We start from the raw sequence: 26,641 nt of genomic DNA, 5'->3' as shown, positions 1-26,641 counted from the left end.
CAGTAGGTGTATGGTAGGAGCAATAATAAAAGGGCACAGTGTTACCGATCTTATACTGGCATAGTTCCAGTTGTAGAACTATGCTCCAGCTATACAAAAGCCTGGTTCGGCCACATCTGGAATATTGTGTCCAGTTCTGGTCACCCCATTACAAGAAAGATGTGGAAGCATTGGAAAAGGTGCAAAGGAGATTTACCAGGATGTTGCCTGGAATGAAGGGAAGATCTTACGAGGAAAAGTTGAGAGAGCCAGGAGTTTTCTCTTTAGAATGACGAATGATGAGAGGTGACTTGATGGAGGTGTACAAAACGATTACAGGTATAGATAGAGGAGGAAGCCAGAGACTATTTCCTAGGGTGGAGGTAGCTATTACGAGGGGGCACAGTTTTAAAGTGACTGGAGGCAGATATAGGGGAGACATTAGAGGTAGCTTCTTTACTCAGCTAGTGGTAGGGGAGTGGAATGCATTGCCTGAAATGGTACTGGATTCGGCTTCATTAGGGGCATTTAAGTGGCTATTAGACAGGCATATGGATGATAGTATAAAGGTAGGGGTGGAGGTTAAATAGCCTTTAGGTTTAGGGTAAAAGATCAACACAACATTGTGGGCCGAAGGGCCTGCACTATGCTGTACTATTCTATGTTCTATGTTCTATTTGAATAAAATTAAATCAAATGGGTTTCAATGAGTTTGATAACCAGGAAGAAAATTATAGAAATAAGTTATTGGCAACTTAACACAGTAGAATACAGAGTTACAAATTAATTGAAGATGCATCACTGATGAACAAAGAAATCTGAAAATATTAAAGATTATGGTAGAATACAGAATATCAGATATTACAGTAATATCTAAAATGATTCTTTCAATGAATATGTAGGACACTGCAAGGTCAGCATTTAATGTTCCCCTCTAATGATAAAATGGCAGTGAGCAACTTTCTTGACTTTGTGCAGTCCATGTAAGTATATTCACAATGCTATTATGTAGGGAGATTCAGCAACAGTGAAGGAAAAATGAAATAGCTCGAGGTCTGAGTGACATGTGGCTTTAAGGAAAACTTTCATATAGCAGTGTTCCAATGCTTATGCTCTTCTTGTCCTTCTAGATATTACTATCATAGGTTTGGAAGGTGCTTCTGAAGGAGACTTGGTGTATTGCTGCGTGCATCTTGCACGAGATACACTACTGCCACTGTGTATTGGTAGTGCTTAGATGACCGTTGTATGCCATTAAGTAGCTTGCTTTGTCCTAGCTATGGCAAATTTTTTGTTAATTCATGGGATATAAGATCAGCTTTTATTGCCCATCACTAATTGCAAATAAAAAGAAGAAAAAAATCATCATTAGCTAACACTTGTGTGAGGCAAATGTGACATTCCAGTTATCAGTACAAGCATGAAATCTTCCTGGCTGTTTCTGGATATGGGCATGAACCATTCCCTTTCTCTAGTATCTGAGGCTGGTACTGATACCATCACCAACAAGCTGTACCATCAACAAGCATTCCAACATATGGTCTTATGATGGAAGGAGATCACTGATGAAGCAGCTGAAGTTGTATGGGCTTGCATATTATTGGAAGAAAATCCAAATCTACATCAAGGGGATGAGATGATCGATCTCCAACAAATGTAACCAACTTTCCTTCTGCAAGGTAAGGCTCTAATCAGTGGAGAATTTTCTCCTGATTCTCATTTACCTGAATTTTGCTAAAGATCCTTTATGCTGTCAACAAGATGCTCTGCAGTAAACCACCAAAACTCATTCAAAAGTGCATTTCAAACCATAGTCTCCACAATGTAGGAGGATAAGAGTAGTAGGCCTATGGGGAAGCCACCACCTGTATGTTCCTTCTAAGCCACCTACTGGTCATCCTGATCTAGAACTACAATATTCCATTTGTGTTATTGGGTCAAAATCTTGGAACTTCCTTTTGGAAGTAGCACATTTATATCCCAGTATGTGCTTCTGATAATGACAGTCTAATAACAAATATATTATCTCACTGAAATAAATGTAACTTATCAACACTTAATAATAGATACAATACATAAAATAGTAATAAGTGATTTGAAACAAAGAACATGTGAATGATGAAAATCTGAAACAAAAACAGAAGTGCAAGAAAATCTCTTAGGTCTGGCAGCATCGGTGGAAAGAAAGCAGAGTTAATGTTTAGAGTCCAGTGTCTCATCATCAGAACTGATAAGTAATTGATGAGTACAAAGACTAAAAATACACCTTCACATTATCTGCAAAAAAAGAAGCAGCTTAGCAGCTTAACATAACTATACTATAGAACTTAGGCGTATAAATATACATAAATTAATCATTTTTGTTCCTTTCCTTTCCCTAAAATCTTTGACTATGCCTTAATGGAAATAAATGTTCGTGAAATACGAGCATATCTTTAAAGTTTCTTCCAAAGCATGATTCTCTGCTGAAGGACCATTCCCTTATGTTCGTCTTGGACTCTGTTTTCCTTCTGTTCAAATTTGCTGCAGGTGTCTATCAATGCTAATATCATTCAACATGGAAAAAGCTACAAATATTCAGCTAACATATTCTGATCAACATTACAAAGTATTATTTGAGCATTCTGAACATTGCAGAAATTGTCCTTATAGTTTAAAACTACTCACAGTTATAAACAGAATCTCAATTATTCAAGGTAATGAATGTTATTGTTTATTGTAAGGGGAAATAAACACAAAAGCCAGGAGGTTACGCTTCATTTATACATGGTACTTGTAAGTTCCCATCTGGAGTAGTGTACACATTAATGGTCTCACTATTTAAAGAAGGATATAAGTGAATTGGAAGCAGTTCGGAGAACGTTTCATAGACTAATGCCAAAATTGGGCAGCTTGTCTTCTGAGGAGCTGTTGGTCAGGCTAGGCTTGTATCTGCTGGAGTTTGGAAAGTAAGAGGAGACTTGTTTGAAACAAATAAGATCCTGAGGGGTCTTGACAGATATGGAAATTGTATTTCAGAGAATCTATAACTAGGAGTCACTGCTTAAAAATAAAGACTCTTCAAATTAAAACTGAGATGAGAAGCAACCGTTTCTTACGAAGTATCTTTGGCACTCACCCAAAAGGTGAGCAGAAGCAGAGTCTTTGATTATTTTTAAGGCAGAGGTAGCTTTGATAAGCAAGAGATGAAAGATTTTTGGGGATAGGCAGTAATGTTGTGTAATCAGATCAGCCACAATCATATTGAATAGTAGGGTGGTCTTCAGGGGCTACCCGGCCTTCAAATTCATATTGAATCATAGAATCCCCACTGTGTGGAAACATGCTCTTCATCCCAACAAGTCCCCACTGATCCTTAGAGCATCCCACCCAGGCACTTTAGCATGGCCAGTCCACTGAAGCAGCGTGTCTTTGGACTATGTGGGGGAGCAGCAAGGCACCTGGGGGAAGGGGGGGGGGCGCCCACGTGGACACTGGGAGAGCATGCAGGCTCCACATAGACAGTCGCTCAGGGGTGGAGTTGAACCCAGGTCCCTGGTGCTGTGGTGTAGCGGTGCTGGCCACTGAGCCACCCTCACCCAGAGCTAGGAGCTCCCATATTCAATTCCAACTCAATGGAATGGTTATCACAGCATAATAAAGGAGGCCCAATGTGCCTGTATTGGTCCTAGAAAGTGTAATCCAATTATACCCAATCCCCCGCAAAATGTTTCCTCTTCGATTATATATTTCAATTCCCTTTCGGAAAGTTTACTTATCTTTCAGGCAGCACATTCAAAATACAGAGGCATAGGATGGAAGCTTAGAGCTAGAACAAACAGAGTTGTTATCTATGATTTGTTACCTGTGCCACATGCTAGCGAAGCGAGGAATAGGGAGAGAGAGAGCAGTTGAACACGTGACTACAGGGATGGTGCAGGAGGGACGGATTCAGATACTTGGATAATTGGGGCTCATTCTTGGGTAGGTTTGGCCTCTACAAACAGGATTGTCTACACCTGAACCAGAGGGGTACCAATATCCTTAGAGGGGATATTTGCTAATGCACTTCAGGAGGATTTAAACTAATTCAGCAGGGGGGTGGGAACTTGAATTGTAGATCCGGTGTACAGGAGGTTGACAGTAGTGAGGTCATGAATAAGGTTTCAAGGTTGCAGAAGTGTACCGGCAGGCAGGAAGGTGGTTTGAACTGTGTCTACTTCAACGCCAGGAGCATCCAGAACAAAGTGAGTGATCTTGCAGCATGGGTTGGTACCTGGGACTTCGATGTTGTGGCCATTTCGGAGACATGGATAGAGCAGGGACAGGAATAGTTGTTGCAGGTTCCAGAGTTTAGATTTTTCAGTAAGATCAGGGAAGGTGGTAAAAGCAGGGGAGGTGTGGCATTGTTAATCAAGGACAGTATTATGGTAGCAGAAAGGATGTTTGAAGAGGACTCGTCTACTGAAGTAGCATGGGCTGAGGTTAGAAACAGGAAAGGAGAGGTCACCCTGTTGGGAGTTTTCTATAGCCATCCGAAAAGTTCCAGAGATGTAGAGGAAAGGATTGCAAAGATGACTCTGGATAGGAGCGAGAGTAACAGGATAGTTGTTAGAGCGGACTTTAACGTTCCATAATATTGACTGGAAATGCTATAGTTTGAGTACTTTAGATGGATCAGTTCTTGTCCAATGTGTGCAGGAGGGATTCAGTATGTAGATAGGCCAACAAGAAGTGAGGCTACATTGTATCTGGTACTGGGTAATGAGCCAGGCCAGGTGTTAGATTTGGAGGTAGGTGACCACTTTGGTGATAGTGACCACAATTCGGTTATGTTTACTTTTGCGATGGAAAGGGATAGGTATATACCACAGGGCAAGAGTTATAGCTAGAGGAAAGGTGATTATGAAGCGATTAGGCAAGATTTAGGATGCATAAGATGGGGAAGGAAACTGCAGGGACTGGGCACAATTGAAATGTGGAGCTTGATCAAGGAACAGCTACTGCATGTCCTTGATAAGTATATACCTGTCAGGCAGGGAAGAAGTGGTCGAGCAAGGGAACTGTGATTCAATAAAGAAGTTGAATCTCTTGTCAAGAGGAAGAAGGAGGCTTATGTAAAGATGAGGCATGAAGGCTCAGTTAGGGCGCTTGAGAGTTACAAGTTACCAGGAAGGACCTAAAGAGAGAGCTAAGAACAGCCAGGAGGGGTCACGAGAAGTCTTTGGCAGGTAGAAACAAGGAAAACCCTAAAGCTTTCTATAATAGGTATGTCAGGAATAAAAGAATGACTAGAGTAAGATTAGGACTAGTCAAGTACAGTAGTGGAAAGTTGTACGTGGAGTCAAAAGACTTAGGAGAGGTGCTAAGTGAATATTTTTCATCAGTATTCACACAGGACAAAGACAATGTTGTCGAGGAGAATATTGAGATACAGGCTATTAGACTAGACGGGTTTGAGGTTCATAAGCAGGAGGTGTTAGCAACACTGGAAAGTGTGAAAATAGATAAATCTCCTGGGCTGGATGGGATTTAATCCTAGGATTCTCTGGAAAGCTAAGGATGAGATTGCAGAGCCTTTGGCTTTGATCTTTATGTCATCATTGTCTACAGGAATAGTGCCAGAAGACAGGAGGATGGCAACTGTTGTCCCCTTGTCCAAGAAGGGGCGTAGAGACAACCCTGGTAAATAGACCAGTGAGCCTTACTTTGATTGTGGGCGAAGTGTTGGAAAGGATTATAAGAGATAGGATTTATAATCATCTCAGAAGGAATAATTTGATTAGGGATAGTCAACACGGTTTTGTGAAGGGTAAGTCGTGCCTCACAAATCTTATTGAGTTCTTTGAGAAGGTGACCAAACAGGTGGATGAGGGTAAAGCAGTTGATGTGGTGTATATGGATTTCATTAAAGCGTTTAATAAGGGTCCCCACGGTAGACTATTGCTGAAAATATGGAGGGATGGGATTGAGGGTGATTTAGCAGTTTGGATCAGAAATTGGCGAGCTGAAAGAAGGTGGTGGTTGATGGGAAATGTTTGTCCTGGAGTTCAGTTACAAGTGGTATACTGCAAGGATCTGTTTTGGGGCCACTGCTGTTTGTCATTTTTATAAATGACCAGGATGAGGGCATAGAAGGGTGAGTTAGTAAGTTTGCGGATGACTCTAAAATCAGTGGAGTTATAGATAGTGCGGAAGTATGTTGCAGGATAAGCTGCAGAGCTAGGCTGAGAGGTGGCAAAAGGTCAATGCGGAAAAGTGTGAGGTGATTCACTTTGGAAGGAGTAACAGGAATACAGAGTACTGGACTAATGGTAAGATTCTTGGTAATGTGGATGAGCAGAGAAATCTTAATGTCCATGTGCATAGATCCCTGAAAGTTGCTACCCAGGTTGATAGGGTTGTTAAGAAGGCGTATGGCGTGTTAGGTCTTATTGGTAGAGGGATTGAGTTTCGGAGCCAGGAGGTCATGTTGCAGCTGTACAAAACTCGGAAGTGGCCGCACTTGGAGTATTGCGTACAGTTCCAGTCGCTGCATTATAGGAAGGATGTGGAAGCGTTGGAAAGGGTGCAGAGGACATTTACCAGGATGTTGCCTGGTATGGAGGGAAGGCCTTATGAGGTTTGGCTGAGGGACTTGAGGCTGTTTTCATTAGAGAGAAGAAGGTTAAGAGGTGACTTAAGAGAGACATATAAGATGATCAGAGGATTAGATAGGATGGACATTGAAAGCCTTTTTCCCAGGATGGTGACAGTGAGCACAAGGGGACATAGCTTTAAATTGAGGGGTGATAGATATAGGACAGATGTCAGAGGTAGGTTCTTTACTCAGGGAGTAGTAACAGCGTGGAATGCCCTGCCTGCAACAGTAGTAGACTTGCCAACTTTAAGGGCACTCAAATGGTCACTGGATAAACATATGGATGATAATGGAATAGTGTAGGTTAGATGGGTTTCAGATTGGTTTCACAGGTCGGCACAACATCGAGGGCCGAAGAACCCGCAATGCGCTGTAACGTTCTATGTTCTATGTTCCATACGAGTAGTCGCTCAAGGGTGGAATCAAACCCATGTCCCTAGTGCTGTGAGACAGCAGTGATAACCATTGAGCCATCAGGCTGCCCCAGTATTCATATGTATGTATGTTCGTATTAATACAAACTCATATGTACATAACTTCTTGATGGACATTTTACTACTAATACTCAAAGTAGATCAAATTTCCTTATTAGGAATATAAATCATGTATTCAAAAAAGAAGGGAAGAAAGACTTGTTTTTACATAACACTGTTCATGATCATTGGACTTCTCAAAATACATTACGGCAAATGAATTACTTTTACAGTGCAGTCACTCCTGAAATGTAGGAAATGTAGCTACCAATTTTGTTCACAATATTGTAATAACAAACAGATAATCTGGTTTTTGGGTAGTATGCAAGGGGTACTTCTCTGTCTTTTAGAGTATGCCATAAATACATAATCAAAGTTATCTTTAATTTCCAATGCTGTCACTACACCCTTCTACAAACAGTGATATTTTAGTAGCTCAGTTTTGCATCATCTACCTCCTCAGTCTGTGCTGCAGAGAATTCCCAATGCTTCATGATATAAATCCACTTGTTTTTCCCCAGATTATTCTTGCTTTTGCTGCTTAATTAGAAGTAATTAGACAAAATCAAAGGACACAATAAAAGGAAAAAAATATATGATTTTCAAATTGGGAATGGGGAAAAATTGGATATCCCTTAAAATCAGGTACTGGAATTGTGATGCACAGTTAACCACATCCATTCAAAGTAATGCAGGTAGCATTCACATTCTGTGCTCTTATTAATTATAATAGTAATATCACGCAGTCTGGCACAGATCACGCTATTGAACGGCTGCATGTTTCAACAGCTAGGAAACTCGCATCACATAAAGATCACCTGCACTGCTCAACTGCAACCTGCACTCTTGAAGGCGAGGTGATCTCTGACTTCAGCAGGAGTACAAATGATGAAAGAGAAATTCATTGCTAGTGAGAATTTTGAAAAATGGCAAATAGACCTGACAGCCTGTGCCCGGCTGATCTCTGTTGCAGCACTGAGAGACTTGAAACAGGTGTTACTCTGAGGTGAGAGACTCTCTGCTCAGGATCCAGGAGATCCTCCAAGCAGTTACTACAGAGGCAAAGGGAATAGGTAATCATTGTTTTCTGTTTCACTCTGAAGACCCTGGATGCAGGGCTGTAAGATTTTTCATGACCTCTCAAGAATGATCAACTGCATTTTCATTTACCACAACCTACCAAATCCACCATGAATCATATGTACTGTGCCATTCACTACACAATCATCACTTGTCTATAAACAACCTGTATCAATCTCAATTAACCACCCCCATTCAAAGCTTCACCTCATTCTAATACATTTAAATTGTTGGGGTTGGTGTACACTGCTAGCTATAAAGAATACTTTAATTCTCATGACATGTTTACAATTACAGGAATTCTTCCTTACTAGCGGGTTTTGAGAAGATTTGTAACTCAGGTTGAGGTTCTGGATGTGAGTTTGCTCGCTGAGCTGGAAGGTTCGTTTTCAGACGGTTTGTCACCTTTTTTTTATTTGAAAAAATATACTTTATTTGTAAGATGTACAAAAAAGAAACATATTTACACACCTACCCAGTCATGCAAGCTGCTCCGGGTCACCCAGGGGGTACGTACACCAACTAAAGGAAAAAAACAAAGAAGGAAAAAAAAAGCAAAGAAAATACCCCGGCACTCGTCACCCCGCACAGTCCCAGTTGGCCCCCTGACCAGTTGGGGAAGGCGCCAGCTGGGCCGAATTACCAGATAGGGCCCTTTTTTCTATTCTGGATGAGGGGTTTCATACCGTGGTCTTTCCCCACCGCGCCTTGGCGGCAGTTGTCCCAAGCTTTAGCGCGTCCCTCAGCACGTAGTCCTGACCTTGGAGTGCGCCAGTCTGCAACACTTGGTCGGGGTCAGTTCTTTCAGCTGGCAGACCAGCAAGTTGCGGGCAGACCAAAGAGCGTCTTTCACGACATTGATGGTCCTCCAGGCGCAGTTGATGTTGGTCTCGGCGTGCGTCCCCGGAAACAGCTGGTAGAGCACGGAGTCCCGCGTCACGGAGCTGCTCGGGACGAACCTCGACAAATACCACTGCATCCCCCTCCAGACCTCCTGCGCATAGGCACACTCCAGAAGGAGGTGATCGACAGTCTCGTCCCCCCCGCAGCCACCTCGAGGGCAGCGTGCGGTGGCGCAGAGATTCCGGGCATGCATAAAGGATCTCACTGGCAGAGCCCCTCTCACCGCCAGCCAAGCAATGTCCTTGTGCTTGTTTGAAAGTTCTGGAGATGAGGCATTCTGCCAAACGACTTTGGCAGTCTGCGTGGGGAACCACACGATGGGATCCACCCTCTCCTTTTCCCGAAGGGTCTCAAGGATACTACGTGCTGACCACTGCCTGACGGCCTTGTGGTCAAAGGTGTTTCCTTTCAAAAATTTCTCCACGAAGGACAGGTGGTACGGAACGGTCCAACTACTTGGAGCGTTCCGCGGCAACGAGGCCAGGCCCATCCTTCGCAACACCGGGAACAGGTAGAACCTCAGTAAGTAGTGACACTTGGTGTTTGCGTACTGATGATCGACGCACAGCTTGATGCAGCCCCACACAAAGGTAGCCGTCAGGGCGAGGGTGGCGTTCGGTACGCCCTTTCCCCCATTTCCCAGGTCTTTGTACATGGTGTCCCTGCTGACCCGGTCCATCCTCGACCCCCAAATGAAGTGGAAGATGGCCCGGGTGACCGCAGCGGCGCAGGTCCAGGGAATAGGCCAGGCCTGCGCCACATACGACAGTACCGAAAGCCCCTCGCACCTGACAACCAGGTCCTTACCCGCGATGGAGGGGGACCGGAGCGTCCACCTGCCCAGCTTCTGCTTCAGTTTGGTGATACGCTCCTCCCAAGTTTTAGTGCATGCCCCAGCTCCACCAAACCAAACACCCAGCACCTTCAGGTAGTCTGTCCTGACGGTGAAGGGGATGAAGGAGCGGTCGTCCTAGTTCCCGAAGAACATGACCTCGCTCTTACCCCTATTGACTTTGGCACCCGAGGCCAGTTCAAACTGGCCGCAGATGTTCAATAGTCTACTCACCGACCGACGAACGGTGCAGAAGACGGCGACATCGCCCATGCACAGGGAGGTCTTGACCTGAAGGCCTCCGTTGCCTGGGATAGTCACGCCCTTCAGGCTCACGTCCTTCCTGATGGAGGCGGCGAAGGGCTCCACACAGGACACGAACAAGGCAGGAGGGAGCGGGCAGCCCTGCCTGAATCCAGATCTAACAGGAAAACTGTCTGATTCCCACCCGTTGATCGAGACTGCGCTAACGATGTTGGCGTAGAGCAGCCGGATCCAATTGCGGATGCCCTCCCCGAACCCCAATTTGGAGAGGACGTCCCTCATGTAAGCATCAGAGACCCTGTAGAAGGCCTTCTCCTGGTCCAGGCTGACGAGGCAGGTGTCCATCCGCCTGTCCTGTACGTAGGCGATCGTATCCCTGATGAGCGCGAGGCTCTCAGCGATCTTCCTGCCCGGCACAGCACAGGTTTGGTCAGGGTGAATCACTGACTCCAAGACAGACCTGACCCGGTTGGCTATGACATTGGCCAGGATTTTGTAGTCCACGTTCAAAAGTGAAATGGGACGCCAATTCTTGATTTCTTCCCTCTCCCCCTTCCTCTTGTAAATGAGGGTGATGATGTCCTTCCTCATGGACTTGCACATTTCCCCTGCCCGAAGCGCACTATCGTACACCTCCAGCAGGTCCTGGCCGACCAGGCCCCACAGAGCGGAATACAGCTCAACCGGTAAGCCGTCGCTTCCGGGAGTCCTATTCCTCTCCAAGGAGTTGAGGGCTCTGGTCAGCTCGTCCAGGGATATCGGCCGGTCCAGCCACTCCCTCGTGCCGTCGTCTAAGACCTCCGTGATAGACGACAGGAACAACTCGGAGGCCGTGCTGTCCGTGGGCTTCGTGTCGTACAGTGCGGCATAGAAGGATCTGCTGATCCTCAAAATGTCGGGCCGAGACGACGTCACCGAGCCGTCGTCCTCCTTCAGCCGGCGAAGCACAGAGCTCTCTTTGTGCACCTTCTGAAAGAAGAAACGCGAGCACGTCTCGTCCTGCTCCACGGAACGGACCCTGGACCGGAAGATTATCCGGGAGGCCTCCGCGGCAAAGAGCGAGGCTTGCTGGCCCCTCACCTCACGGAGGTCCTCTGTGACATCGACCCCCATCAACTGCAGAAGGAGCAGGTTCTGCGCCCTTTTCTGGAGTCGCGACAGCTTTCCCCGCCTCTCTCTCGCCTTCCGAACACCCTTGAGGACAAAGAACCTCTTGATGTTCTCCTTCACCGTCTCCCACCAGTCGCCCGGAGACTCAAAGAGGGGTTTCACGGTTCTCCAACCGGCGTACTCCCTCTTAAGCTCCTCGACGTTCTCTGGGGTCAACAGAGTCATGTTGAGCTTCCACGTCCCCTTGCCGGCCGGCTGGTCGTCCTGTAAGTGACAGTCGGCCAGCAGGAGGCAGTGGTCAGAGAAGAACACCGGCTCAACGCCGGTGGACCTGACCGAGAACGCCCGTGACACAAACAGGAAGTCTATCCTTGAGCAGATAGACCCGTCTGGCCGCAACCAGGGGTACCTCCGCTGCGCTCCATCTGCAGGGGTGCTGAAGACATCGAACAGCTTGGCATCCTTCACCGTGCCCATCAGGAATCTGGATGTGACGTCCAGTTGACTCCCCCCACCCGCTGTCCCCACGCCGGATCTTCCATCTGCATTGATGATGCAGTTGAAGTCTCCGTCTAGGATGACCGGCCTGGACGTAGCCAGCAGGGGTGGAAGCCGCTGCAGGATGGCCAACCGCTCATTCCGTACCGCTGTGGTGTACACGTTGATCAGCCTCAGGGGAGCGTTCCTGTAGGTGACGTCAGCCACTAGGAGGCACCCCCCTACCACCTCCTGAACTTGAGAGATGGTGAAGTCGCGCCCCCGCAGCAGAATAGCCAGGCCCGAGGAGCGACAGTCGTTACCCCCCGACCAGATCGAAGGCCCACAGGTCCAGGCGCCGGACCATTTCCCGTACCTGCTGAGGTGCGGTATCCCGCACTCCTGCAGAAACAGGAGGTCCGTCTTGATGGTGGTCAGGTAGGCCAACGTGGACACACATCTTGCGGTGGACTTGACACTGCGCACATTAATGCTCGCAACATGTACCCCCATTGTGGGCAGTGACCGCAGTACCCTCCCCAAGTCCAAGGTCCAGTCCCTCCATCTGTCCCTTCATGCCCATTGCCCGGGCTAACTGCTGGACGCTCTCCGGGCTCAGGAAACCGTCCGTGCTGCCTTCTGGGTGGCATCCCCCCGTCAGGGGTGCAGAGGCAGGAGTGTCTGGCTCTGGGTCAGGCTGGGGAAGCGCTGTTTCCTCCTTCCCGCCTGGAAGTTCCGGGGGGCCCTCCAGTGCCTCAGCGGCACTTGACTGGGTGTCGGAGGGAGCCTCAGGACGCCTCCCGTCACCTGGAAGCGGGGTGCTGCTTTCCTTCTCCCTCGAGATCTTTAACTTCTGCTTCGGGCGGGCCCTCTCCGAATCCCCCTCGTCAGAGGAGCTCTTATAGCCCCCCTGTAGCTGCCTCTTCCCGCATGATTGTTGCGGTTCCTGGGCCCGTTGACGCACCTTCCTCCTCGCTTTCCGGACCGTCGTCCACTCCCCTGGGTCACCTGTCGCCGCCTCCATCAACTCCGGGTTGTCGGTGGGGGGAGCGGAGCCTGCAGGGGTGCTTTGCTGGCCTCGGGCCCATCCTGCGGGGCTGGGCCCTCCTGCACAACCTGGCCCTCCTGCACATTAGTGGGGTCCTTGCTGGGTCCTGGTGCCTTTCTCTCCTCCGGGGGGGCTGGCCCCGCATTGCCCCTGCCGGCGACCTGGGCGTAGGTGGTCCCCCGCTTTGGGCATGCCCTATAGAGGTGGCCCGCTTCCCCGCAAAGGTTGCAGCTTTTCTCTTGTGGGCAATCCTTTGCAAGGTGTCCCTCCTCCCTGCAGTTCCTGCAGATGGTGGCTTTGCAGTCGGCCACCATGTGACCTGACCTACCACAGACATGGCAGACTTTAGGTTGCCCTGCATAGGTCAGGTAACCCTTGCTCCCGCCGATCGCGAAGCTGGACGGTGGGTGTACGACATTCCCGTCCGCGCCCATCCTCAGCGTCACCTTGACCTGCCTCTTACTGGTCCAGATGCCAAAGGGGTCCATGATGTCAGTTAGGTCCCCTTCCACCTTCACGTACCTTCCGAGGAAGATCAGGACATCAACTGCTGGCACATGCGAGTTGTACATGTGTACAGTCACCATACGGCTCCTCTGCGCTGGCATCACGAACAGCGGGACAGCGGTCAATACAGAGAAGGGGCCCTCACCTCCTTTCTCCTTGAAAACCTCCAGGAAGCGCTCTCAAAGCTTGGCGCTCCTGAAGGTCACATCGTAAAAACCTCCTCCGGGGAAATCCTGCAGGCAGTAAATGTCCGCAGCAGCGAACCCACAACAGTCCAACAGGACCCTCTTCACGAAGAAGGTGCGGTCCACAGGTGCACCTTCATCCACCTTCTTTACGGAAACACGGATGGTGTTCTGGACCCCCTGACCTGGGGCACGAGCACTTGCCGCAGCCATCGTTGCAGGTTGGCTGCTCCCTGAACCAGCGTTAGGCCGAAGCCAGCATTAAGATCCACTGGTCGCAAGGGTGCACAGCCAACCCGATGTCCTCCTTTCACCTCCAAGACAGCACTCTCCTCCTCTCGGTCCACAAGAGAGTGGGTCTTTATTTTGTTCCAGATGTAAGCTGGTTCACTGAGCTTGAAGGTTTGTTCCCAGATGTTTTGTCACCATTCTAGGTAACATCAACAGTGAGCCTCCGACGAAGTGCTGGTGTTATGTCCCGCTTTCTATTTATCTGGTTAGGTTTCCTTGGGTTGGTGATGTCATTTCCTGTGTTGGTGATGTCGTTTCCTGTTCTTTTTCTCAGGGGATGGTAGATTGGCTCCAAATCAATGTGTTTGTTGATGGAGTTCCAGTTGGAACGCCATGCCTCCAGGAATTCTCGTGTGTGTCTCTGTTTGGCTTGTCCTAGGATGGATGTATTGTCCCAATCAAAGTGGTGTCCTTCCTCATCTGTATGTCAGGATACGAGTGATAGTGGGTCATGTCATTTTGTGGCCAGTTGATGTTCATGTATCCTGGTGGCTTGCTTTCTGCCTGTTTGTCCAATGTAGTGTTTGTCACAGTTCTTGCAAGGTATTTTGTGGATGACGTTTGTTTTATTTGTTGTCTGTATAGGGTCTTTTAAGTTCATTAGCTGCTGTTTTAGTGTGTTGGTGGATTTGTGGGCTACCCTGATGCCAAGAGGTCTGAGTAGTCTGGCAGTCATTTCGGAAATGTCTTTGATGTAGGGGAGAGTGGTTATGGTTTCTGAGCCCGTTTTGTCTGTTTGTTTGGGTTTATTGCTGAGGAATCGGCGGAATGTGTTCATAGGGTACCCATTCTTTTTGAATACGCCGTATAGGTGATTTTCCTCTGCTCTGCATAGTTCCTCTGTGCTGCAATGTGTGGTGGCTCTTTGGAATAATGTTCTAATGCAGCTTCGTTTGTGGGTGTTGGGATGGTTGCTCCTGTAGTACAAATAACACGAACGTCATCTACAAAATACCTTGCAAGAACTGTGACAAACACTACATTGGATAAACAGGCAGAAAGCTAGCCACCAGGATACATGAACATCAACTAGCCACAAAACGACATGACCCACTATTACTCATATCCTTACATACAGATGTGGAAAGGACACCACTTTGATTGGCACAACACATCCATCCTAGGACAAGCCAAACAGAGACACACACGAGAATTCCTAGAAGCATGGCATTCCAACCGGAACTCCATCAACAAACACATTGATTTGGAGCCAATCTACCATTCCCTGAGAAAAAGAACAGGAAATCACATCGCCAACGCAGGAAATGACATCACCAACCCAAGGAAACCTAACCAGATAAATAGAAAGCGGGACATAACACCAGCGCTTCGTCGGAGGCTCACTGATGATGTTACCTAGAATGGTGACGAAACATCTGAAAACGAACCTTCCAGCTCAGCGAGCAAACTCACATCCAGAATTTTTCCTTACATTAACATCTAACCATGTTACTTTCTCCCAGATGATATGAGTGCATACCACTTCTTTCCATGATGAAAATACAGTGGTGGTTGGGGCTGTGGGCAGGCTATGTGTCTGTGCGCTAGGCACAGCTCCATGTCCTTGACCCAATATAGGATATAGTACCAGAACAATTGGTGTAGCCAAAAAAGTCACAACTGAGGCCGAAGCCAGCAACCGGACTGTAACTATGAAATATGTTGAGATGTTCTGATCTAATCTGCCTTCATACAGCTACTTCTGTCTCATTCCATTATCTCTTCTGATTTGTATGTTTAGGATGGTATAACCTTTTTGCCCTCAGATATACAATGACTACTGTCGAGGCTGTTGCAGGTGTAATACTGGCACTCAGGCTGACATTTGCAGCCACCAGCTCAGATGTGATCTTGTATCAACTTTAGAGAGTAGCTTAGAGGCAGGACCAGAATGTGTTGGGGTACCAGAAATCGCAAGGCTGAGAACAAGTCATGGGGAGAAGATGGCATGCATGAAAGTTCTCTGGTGAGATCGTGCACGAGTTCCACTGCATAAAATTGAGTCAAGTATATCAGCCGGGTGATGTAGAGTAAAAGTTTAATGGGCACACAGCTTGGTGAACTGGCAGGTTTATCTCTGCTGTTACTGTCAAGGAGAATGGAGGTGCCCAGCTATGCCTCTTTGATGTAAACCTGCCATAAGACTTTGTGCAAAGCTTGGAGCTTATCCTTTCTAACATGCAAGTGGCATCCATCTTTGTTAGGGCACTTGTTGACCTAGCCATAATGCAGCATCTGATCTTCAAATTTTGAAATTCCTTTTCAGCCCAGACAGAATCAAAATCTGAGAGCTGCAGTGGAAGCTCAGACTGATGTCATAAAGTTTGTTGCCATGCAAGCCAAGCTTGGTGCAGTACTGACTCATACTGCTGCCATTAAGTCAGAGGATACTAGTACACAGAGGAACTATGGACCTAGAGCATTCCAAAAATTTTGGACCTCAGGTGACTACAAAGATTACTGAGGCCCTATGTCAAGAAAGGGAATGGCTCCATGGAGAATGATACTGCAGCTTCCTCTCAAGTTAACAGAATTCATGATCCCAATCTGCTACTTACTGGTGGCCTTTCCACTGCCTGTCAGCCACCATCAACTACAGTTCTCTATACCATGATGATGCAGGTTGAAGAGGAGCTTCCAAGGCCTATAGCTTCTAGAAGGCATCATGCCTGGTCATCTGAAATCTCCCTCCTGAAAGACATCAGTTCAGTTCAGTTGTACTGCATAGGAGCACTGGGCTAGGGAAAGGCACCTGCATGATAGGCTCTAAGGCAATTCAGTTGGCTGATTAGTTTACTAATATATGGATTATTGAATAAGGTTTCTGTGGAATGGTGGTTTTGTGGTGACTTTTACTTCTGGATTATGGCCCGAAGGGCTTGATTCAGTTACACAGGAATTTAAGGTGTGGACTGCTGTACAGTGGAAATCCGGGATTTTATTCACTGGGAATCAGTGTTGAAAGATGTATTCAGAGACAGCCATTTCAGCATGAAAATATGTCAGATGCCTCCTCCTCCTCCTTCCTCTTCTATACTTCTCATCCTTTTTACCTTTTCCTCTTCATCCTTTATCGCCTCCTCTTCTTTCTCCTCCCAATGTGCTCTCTCAGTACTGTCTGAAAATATTGTGATTTCACAATGGCCAGACTGTGGAGGAGATAGCATTTCGGAAGGAATCGCTGCTCTGGTAAGTACTGGTGGGCATCTCCTGAGGGATTGAGGCACAGGAACCATTGCTTAAACATTTCAAATGTTTACTGAATGTATTTTCTCATGGCATGATAATTCTCACTATATGAACATTAGTTGTGAAGCAGCCAATCTACCGTCATGTCATAGTGGAACAGTGAACCGATATAGAGTGAAAGCTTCATAACTACATTTGGGATCAGAGTTATTCACCTGTTTTAGGTACTGAACATGGTTCCTCATCAACTGTATGCTCAATGTCGAAGGACTTCTGTCATTGCAACATATTTCAGCATTGACAGGCGGAGATGGCAATGTAAGATACATGCGGTTGATGGCACCCTGCAAACCAGAGAAGACTGATCCTGGCAAAGCCATACTTTTTCTCTCTGTCAGAGTGAAGACACTGAAGCCCTTTCTCTGGCATAGAACCCCACTGCCACATCTCTCATGTTGCAGCAGCTGGGGAGCTGGGAGATATTAGATATGTCGTCTGCTCTGGCCCGGAGGGTCCATATTCATCCAAACAGCCGAAGACCGCATTATCCTTAACCTCTCTAATACTACAGATCAGTTCCAAGAAGTGCAGAGAACGCTGAGAGCATCACCTTTGTGAATCAAAGACCTTGAAAACACTGCTTCTGGTTCATTTGGAAACTGGAAAAGCACTCCATGAAAATACTAGGTGAAGTGCTGAGAGCACTTCTCGATTACTTTTTCTTCCATAAGCAATTTGGCCTTCTCTTACTTATTTCCTTCTGCACAATATTCCAGTTGCTGCAGTCCAGAGTTCTCCACTGTATTATCACTAGGAGCTAGCGCTTTATGGTATTCTCCCCGTGTGTAGCATTTCTCCAAGTGGACATCAGCAACTGTAAGTTGATTTGATTTGATTTATTGTTGTCACATGTGTCTAAGTACAGTAAAAAACTTTTAGTTTTGCATGTAGTACAGGCAGAGATAATATATAAAGATATAATGATCATGTGGTATTTATACACAGGAGGATGTACAAGGGGGATCAAAAGGAAGATCAACATTGAGTTGAAATTGGAGCGATCCATTCAGCAGTCTAATAACGGTGAAGGAGCTGTTCTTGAACCTGTTGGTACGTGTGTTTAAGGTTTGGCATCTTCTGCCTGATGGAGGAGGTTGGAAGAGTCATTATTGTGCCCCTTGACCATCGCACCTACGTGGGAGCACCAGGACTGTTTCTTAGCTATCTTCACTCCTAGGAACGTGATGCTCTGAACCCTCTCCACCTCAGCTCCATTGATGTAGGTAGAGACGTGTCCTCATCCTTTCTTCCTGAAGTTGATGATTAGCTGACATTAGTTCTGCTGACATTGATTGTTATCTTTGCAAGGCGACACCAAGCATTCTATCACCTTCTTGATTTGTTATTGTTTAATATCCGGCCTACAACACGGTGTCATCAGTAAACTTGTGGATGGCATTTTGTTGAAATTTGGCCAAACAGTCATAAGTGTACAGGGAGTACAATAGGGGGCTGAGTACTCAACATTGCCGGGTGCCGCTGTGGAGGATTATCATGAGGGAGGTGCTGCTGTCTATCTTGCGGTCTGTTGGTCAGGAAACTGAGGATCCAGTTGCATAGGTCTCGGAGTTTGGAGATTAGTTTGTTTGGGATTACAGTGTTGAAGGTGGAACTTAGTCAATAAGTAGAAGCTTTATTATCATAGGTATCCTTATTATCCAGAGATGAGTGTAGGGCTATGGAGACTGTATCTGCAGTGGACCTGTTGTGCCAGTAGGCAAATAGCAAGGGTTTGAGGTAGACCTGGGGGGCTAGAATTGATGTGAGCCATGACTATCCTCTCAAAGGATTTCATACATACGGATGTCAGAGCCACCAGCCGGTAATTGTTGAGGCACGTTATGTGTGTTTTCTCCAGTCTGTTGGCTTTTCCATACACCTAAACAGACTCAGGATAAAGTAATCAGCAACTGACCTAGAAGTTATTGATGACAGAATTAGATAGAGCAGGAGATGTTGGGGATGGGGTAGGGGATGGGGGATGGGGTAGGGACTGTGGGAGCATTTGATGATGCCAAATGCATGTTAAGTAGTGTTTGCATAAGAAGGTATTAACTAGAGAAAAAGAAGAACAAAATGGCTGTTCTGAAGAAGAGTCATTGGACTTGAAATGTTAACAGTACTTTCTTGCTATAGACACTGATGGACCTGCCTAGTTTCTCCAGCAATTTCTGCATTTGCTCTAAAATGGCAGTGTCTAATATCAGATCGCCTGACCATCACAATCTGCATCAAATTATGCTCTGTGTGCTTCAGTATATGGTTTACAACCTACCCTAACATTTTCACCAGGATAATGTTTGTTGCAAATTACCCTGGAAATCAGTAGAAATAGCATAGATGCCATTTTCATACTTAATTGGTACCTGTAGCATCAAAACTATTGAGACTATGGTGCCTGGTTTTCCAGCTGTGAATTGTATAGAGTCGGTGCTACATAGCCAGTTATTTTCTGTCTGGTAACCCGACTTGATCTGAAGGCTACCTTGAGTCTTTAACCATGAATAATGCCATGACAGGTTGACTGGTTTTATGTACAGATATAAATAATTTCTTTTAAAAATGACAAACTATGACAAGTTGATGAGAAAATTAAAAATAACTGAAAGGACAAGAGAATACTGTAAATTTTCTTCCTGTAGTCCCATATTCAACTTTGTCTGGAGCCTCCCTTGCTTCTTCCAGGCTGTCATTCAGACGATTCTGGCAAGCCTTTTTTTCCCTTCCTCTAGTTTCAGCTTTAATAGTCTCTGCCAAGTTTCCTTCATTCTCCAGACTCCTCTCATTTAATGCACCCCTTAGGATCATTACATTTTTACAAAAATGTGGTTGTTGTCAGTGATCCTCTTACAGAACGTAGGTACCATTTCTAACTTCGCTGTCGGTGACAATTCTGCATATTGTCACCAATGGTTCTAAAATAAAATTCAAATTTTAAGTTAACTAATATTTCCTGAATTAAGGGTTCTGGGGAAATGTGGGTCATGGGCATCTCTGTCTAATACCTCTACAATACAGAAACCATCACTATGACATTTATGGAACACCTGTCCCTGTTACAGTCACCTCTGGCTACACCCTGTTGTATGGCCACCTATTATAAAAAAAACAACTTCAATCCAGACCATATTGGATTTGATTAATTTCCAAATCATTCTGGAATCAATTTACTATCAAAACCTTTATAGGACTTAATTCAATTTCAGACACAGTTGGAATTAGTTGTGTCAGATCATATTGGATTCAATTTAGTTCCAGACTATTTTGACATAATTTGCTTCCAGACTTTATTGAAAACTATTCACATCTGGATTGTTTCAGTCATCATTTGCTCCTGGACTGCATCATATTCAATTCACATTCCATCCAGTATCAAACTCAATTCCCTTACAGATTGTGTCACGCTCGGCTCTTTCCAGACTGTCAGACTTGATCCATTTAGCTGCCATTTCAGAATCAAATAACTGCTAAAGCATAATAAGTGCCATTAATTTCCAGACTGCTGGTTTACCTTCAAACATTATTAAACTAAATTAAATTCCAGACATTACCAGGCTGCATTTACTTCTGAGTAACAAGAATTTGAATTTATAACAGGATTTAAAGCAAAATTAGTACTTTGTTTCTGATGAACCTCATTCAAGGACACCTTAAATCTATTATGGTTCATATTTTTACAATGGGCTGAGTTGAACTGCAGAAATTATGTGCCCTTGTAACCTCAAAACTCTGGGGCCTTCCTCTCATCTTGATGATCTGATAGTTGCCACTCCCCACAAATGGACATATTGACCAATCTTCTCTGATCATTGGCTTCCAGTTTCAGAATCTCCTTCTCAATGGAGGATGAGAATGGCCAGGTTTGCAGGTTTGCCTCTCAGCCTGGCCCTCACTTGGGTACTGTGTTGCCTCTGTTCCTGAAAGTAAAGAGAGTCATTGGGTGGAATCTTTCAGGGACCCGAATGATATGTACAGTGGTATGAGTTGAGAGTATGACCTCAATCCATCGGGACCTGTCTTGATGTCAGAGCAGCCTTTTAATGCATTTGCTGAGCATCAAGGTGAGCTTCTCACGAAGACAAGTTGCTGATTAAGGAGGCATATTGCTTGCTAATTGCCTTAATAATGCCACAATTCACTGCATTAATACTCTGCTTCCTATCTTACCAAATTCACCAAACAAGCCAGACATCAAGAATTCTTGACAGAGGCCAGAGCATTTACCTGGCTAATTCAGGTCACCACTGGCTGTGGCCATGTTGCTCAGCACCAAACAGCTTCTCAGGCCATGATTCATAGACACCAGCCACATTCATCCCTTTGCCTACATTAATAACATTTGACATTTGTCCAATCCTCATGATCTTCGAGGCATCTTTCCAAATTACTTGTAGGACAGTAAAGAAGCACAAGCCTAAATTGCTGGATGCTCAAAAACTAGCAATGAAAGGCATTTGTACATACAGATAGGTACTCCCATCACAGATTGGATCAGGATACATTTCAGGCCAGCGCACTTGATCTCATAGCACATGCTGACTGGGAGCCTAGTTGCATGCTTACAGTATCCATGACTTGCCTTGTCTTGTGAAGCCATGCCTGTTAGCCAATTGATGTTTCAGCACTACCATACTGAGATGCTGTTTTGTGCAGGCATGCTGCCTGCCAGTTGGGTTTGGAGATAAATCCTCATCTAGAGAATGGGGTACCCTGCCTTTCAGGGTCCCTGCCTCCATCAGTCATAGGCACAGTGTGCACAGTCTTGTCCATTGTCAAGTTGTTCATTTAGGGTGGTCATAATCAGTGAATATGTCCAGCTACAGTCTGGGGAGTGGCAACTATCAGATCATCAGAAGCATTCAATGGAAATGCATATCATCATAGGGAACTGCAAAAACAACTGCCAGGGGTCTTGTCAATCATGTCTGGGAGATGCTTGAAATCATTCAGAGGTTTAATGCATTTATAGTCTTGGGAGCCCATGAACTGATCATTGAGGAGTGTCCAAAGGTGATATAGAGGGATCATTGCCAATTGGCTGAGGGAAGAAAGTAGAGACAGGTATTAAGATGGGACAAGGACAATGCTAGGAAGAAGATCAAGGTGTTTGGGGAGTGTGTGTGGTAGCTAGAGCAGCATTGAAGAATGAGATAGGCTATCAGAGGTGGGGTTATTAGTAGCACCATGGCATCCACAGGGGGAACACAGAGGATATGAGCAATATTAGGTTTAATGTTGAGTGTCAGAGGACAGGGAGGACAGTTGGAGGCAAAGTTCAATATGGAGAGAGGTCACTTGGGATGGATGAGTGGAAATGGGCTGTCATGGTAGTGCATTATGAAAAAGGGAGGCTCAGAGAGGGTACCAGGCAGCCAGGTAGTGGTCAATGTTGACAGTTTCCACTGTGAGCTATGTTTCCTGTAAATGCAACTGGAAAATGTTTGGAACAAAGAGATAACAAAGTGTGAAGCTGGATGAACACAGCAGGTCAACCAGCATCTTAGGAGCGATTGGTACAAAGCCTGAAGTAGATGGCGTTTGTGCCAGTGTGATGGATGAAAGCATAGGATTGATGATAGTCAACACCAGTGCATTAAAGGAGCAAATGCATGAAGTAGGCACTTACAAAACTGCAGCCACATTTCACTTACAACCTTTTCTTTGCATGCAGAGTGAAGGTGCTTAGGGTTCAACTCCTCACCCCAACCACTACCACATGACCACAGAGATTCTGTGGTGACCTGCATTGGAAGCTGTCGGCAGACACTTCATCATATTAAGCAACACTGCTCTATTCATTCAACAGACCACCGTCTCTGTTAGCCAGAGTGGACACCAGTTCATCCATGCCGAAGTAATTATGCAATCTTGTTGTCAGGTTGTTCAATGCAATTTCTCTCAAACTGCATGGTGAATTCTGTCATGATATAGCCACTGCCCCCTAGTGAATCCTTCACCTTAAGCTCCCTAATCAAGTCTGCCTCATAACACATCACCAGGTCCCAGAGTTGCTGTACCACAAGCTGCTCCAAAAATCCATCTTGTGGACATTTCACAAGTTCTTTTTCTTGAGATCCACTACCAACCTGATTTTCCCAGTCCATGTGAATATCGTATTCCATCTTCCATTTCTTTGTCCACCTGTGCAGAGGAAGTGGAGAAATAATAAAAAAGCTGGAGCTTGAGAATTCTGGATTTCAAAATTTGGGCAAATAGCTAGCACAGCTCAGCTTCCAAAAGTCAAGAGCAGCAACTTTGTGGGTTTCCACCAAGTGCTCCACTTTCCTCCCACAGTCTCAAGATGTGCAGGTTAAATGGAATAGCCATGGGTATTATGGGGATAGGGTAGGGATCTGAGTCTGGGTGGGATGGTCTTTGGACAATCGTTGCAGACTCAATGGGCTGAATGGCCTCTTTCTGCACTGTAAGGATTCCAAGTTTCTAAGACAGTACAACATGCCCTACCTTCCTGATTGGGTAGAACAATATTCATGGATGATGAAGATGTTTTTTTCTGTACACAACTGGTAAGACAGCTTGCAAAATTTACAGGAATACATGTATATACCCAATGGCCTATTAAAATAACTGGTTTAGTAAGCAAAGTGTTATAAAATGGGTTGGAAAATCTCCAATGGGCATAGTATTAAGTCTACTGTGCACTGATGTACTTTGCCAAGGTCAAAGCTGACCTGCTGTTTCCGTGTAGTTTGTGATAGTGCACCTCAGTACTTACACAGAATAATCCCGTGAGTAATAGAACCAGTCAGTAGAAAATTAGTTCTGGCTCTCCAGCCCGTATATACTGCTTCAGGAAGGCAACTTCATCTGAGTAGGCACAGTGTACAAAAATGCACTGCTCAAGTTAATCAATGGTTCGGCCCAGCTCTAAACAACAAATGCCTCGGTTATCTTTCAGCAGCTTTGACTTTTGCTGGTGGCTTCCAAGCTGCTCATTTCTCACTTAGCCTCTATCACTGAACCAGCTGGACAATCTGGGACAGACAACACCAAGCAGGGTACTATGTACTGATTTCTGATTCTGCTAAAAGAAAAGAAAATTATCCAGCCTGTTTGGCAATCTCACTGATAAAGCACTATACTGATACACTTGACTGAGGTGAGTTTGTTCTGTCTGTTGAAGGATAGATGTCCTGTATGTGTTCTGAGTATTCTCTGTTAGACACACTGATTTTAGGCCAGTGTTCTTTACTGATTGCTACCTCCAGGAAGAGCACAAGAGAGGGCAGGAAGCCAAAGAAGCTGAACATGAAGTAGTTGGTTTCAGAAAATGTCAAGGGACTCAAAAGGCATTACAAAGGTTGGAGAACCATGAGATGCCTCTTCAAGTCCCTGGCACTGGTGGCGGGCGTTGGTGGGGGGGGGGGGGGGTGATCCACTAAACATCAAGTAGTTCTTCATTCTCGAAGTTATTCAGAATGTGAGAAAGACATTGGGAAATACCCAAACTGCAGTAAAACATGCAGAGTCTGCTGCTGCTACAGTTGATGGGGGTTGATCTTCAGCGAGAAACCCTGAAAAGTGAAGATCCAATGAACCCCGCTCTTGATTACAAAGACCTCAAAGTTCATCCTCTAGGTTAGGGTCCACTCTGTTTGAACAGGATGAAACCTACTCAGGTTTCATCTTCCAAAATGTATACAGAATGACAAAAAAGCAGATGGCTTTGTAACATTGTTGCAGCTTGACATGTTCAAAAACAACATACTCTTTTTAAGCTGGAACAGAGTCAAAAGTTGGGACAGCATCTGTTGAGGGAAAGCAGAGTCAATGTTTTGGGTCCAGTGGACATATTTCAGAATCTTTGTGCTGGACTGTGTGACATAAAATGTAAAGACAGTACAGCCTGGCCTCTCTTTCCTTCCCGTTCTCTGTCTCAGAGATCATGGATGACACTATCTGACAGAATCAAGACAAAGCAGTAAGTCTAGATGAGCCAATAAAGGCTGCCAAGTCATTTGAAATGAGTAAAACTTATAGACACAGTTTACCGGGGGAGTTGTATTCAGTTTGGTGGGATTAGTTTGGCTCAGACATGCTGCAACTATATGAGAGTATGGTTCTGGCTAACATGTCAGGAGGAAGGCACCAACAGCTTGTCAATGAGTCGTATTGGCTAAAGAAGGAAATTGCAAATTCATAATCTATTTCACTGCTTGCTGTGGGCTATAAGATTCTGTCCAAGGCTTGTCTTGCTATTTAGATCCCATTTGCTTTAGGGTTGTTGATCCACATTGAGCAGGTGTATGCAGTACTCAGCAGGACAATCACTGGTCATCTCAAACATCTGTGGGATACAATCATTCAATGTGTACAACAGGAGAGCGGACACATACCTTAGGAACCTGGAGAAAGCCTATGACAGATTATTGCACACCTTTATGATGATATAATCTCCAAAATACTGTTTAGGGAGTGAATCCACAATTGGATAGAACTGCAATTGACATTAGTATTACTGTTTCAATCAATGCATGAATGAAAAGTTTTCTGATCAAATTTACGTTCTGAGAGGGCTGTCCTTTCTTTGTCCTTTACCTTTTAAACACATTCTATTGAACACTTTGCTGAGTCCATCAAGAAGGATGCAAAGAGGTGACAATCTTAGATAGTTGAACACTTAGGTCAAAGCCACTTATACATGGATAGTATCACTGACGTCTGCTTAGATTTGCTGTCAGTGTACAAACTCAATATCTGTGTGCAGATAGTTGCAAACTTAGAGCAAGTGAGGTTAGTTAATTGAGAGATCTATGTCAGTTAACATTCCCTCATTTGTCATTTTCTCATGTTCTCAGGTCAAAGATGCATCCATTCCAATGTCTCCTTGTAAAATAAATCACAGTGCAGAATTATTATGGTGCAGAAGGAGGGAGCTCCTCTGCTCTGATTGTTGTTTTTCACTTTTTTTCTCTCTGTTTTTCTTCTTCCCCCCCTCTTGTCCCCTCAGCACCAGAGACGAATACCGGCAAGTGCCAGCAGCAAGTCCCTAGAGCAGCGTGTCCTGGAGCAGCATGGGGAACGAGCTGATACACCACGTTGGCTGTGAGTCCCAGAACACCGCGTAGGGAATTCCAAGTCCCAGAGCATGCGAGAGAGGCAAATCCCAGTAAAGTGCAACTTGCGTTGTTGCTGCTGAGTACTGGTGAGAAGCGGACTGGAGGCTTGTGTGATGTAGGACAGTTGTTGGGTTTGGGCTTGGCATCACATGCTGAGGTGCTGCTATTTGGTACTCTTACCAGACTGTAATTTAAATCCTTACCTTTTAATCCTCTTGTATAACAACATTTTTTTTACACTGTAAGATTTGTATCTAAGCACTTGTACCGACCATGGCGCTATTAAAAGGCAGCCAAAGTAAAAATTTTTCACTGTACTCCTGAACTCCTGTACTGGAACACAAGAGTGACAATAAAGGATATTCTGTATTCTATATTCTATCTTGCTTTGTGCTATGGAAGCTTGGAAATACAAGGTCATCAATGGAAATGATGTATAATGGAGATTAAATCATTATCATACATTTTATACAGTCATCTAAAATTCAAATGACTGAAAAATTACAAAATAAAATTCAAAAAGACTGCCAAAGCTGTAAATCAG

Source organism: Stegostoma tigrinum, chromosome 27, assembly GCF_030684315.1.
Source record: "Stegostoma tigrinum isolate sSteTig4 chromosome 27, sSteTig4.hap1, whole genome shotgun sequence".
Lineage (NCBI taxonomy): Eukaryota > Metazoa > Chordata > Chondrichthyes > Orectolobiformes > Stegostomatidae > Stegostoma > Stegostoma tigrinum.
Note: the sequence above shows the minus strand (reverse complement) of the source record.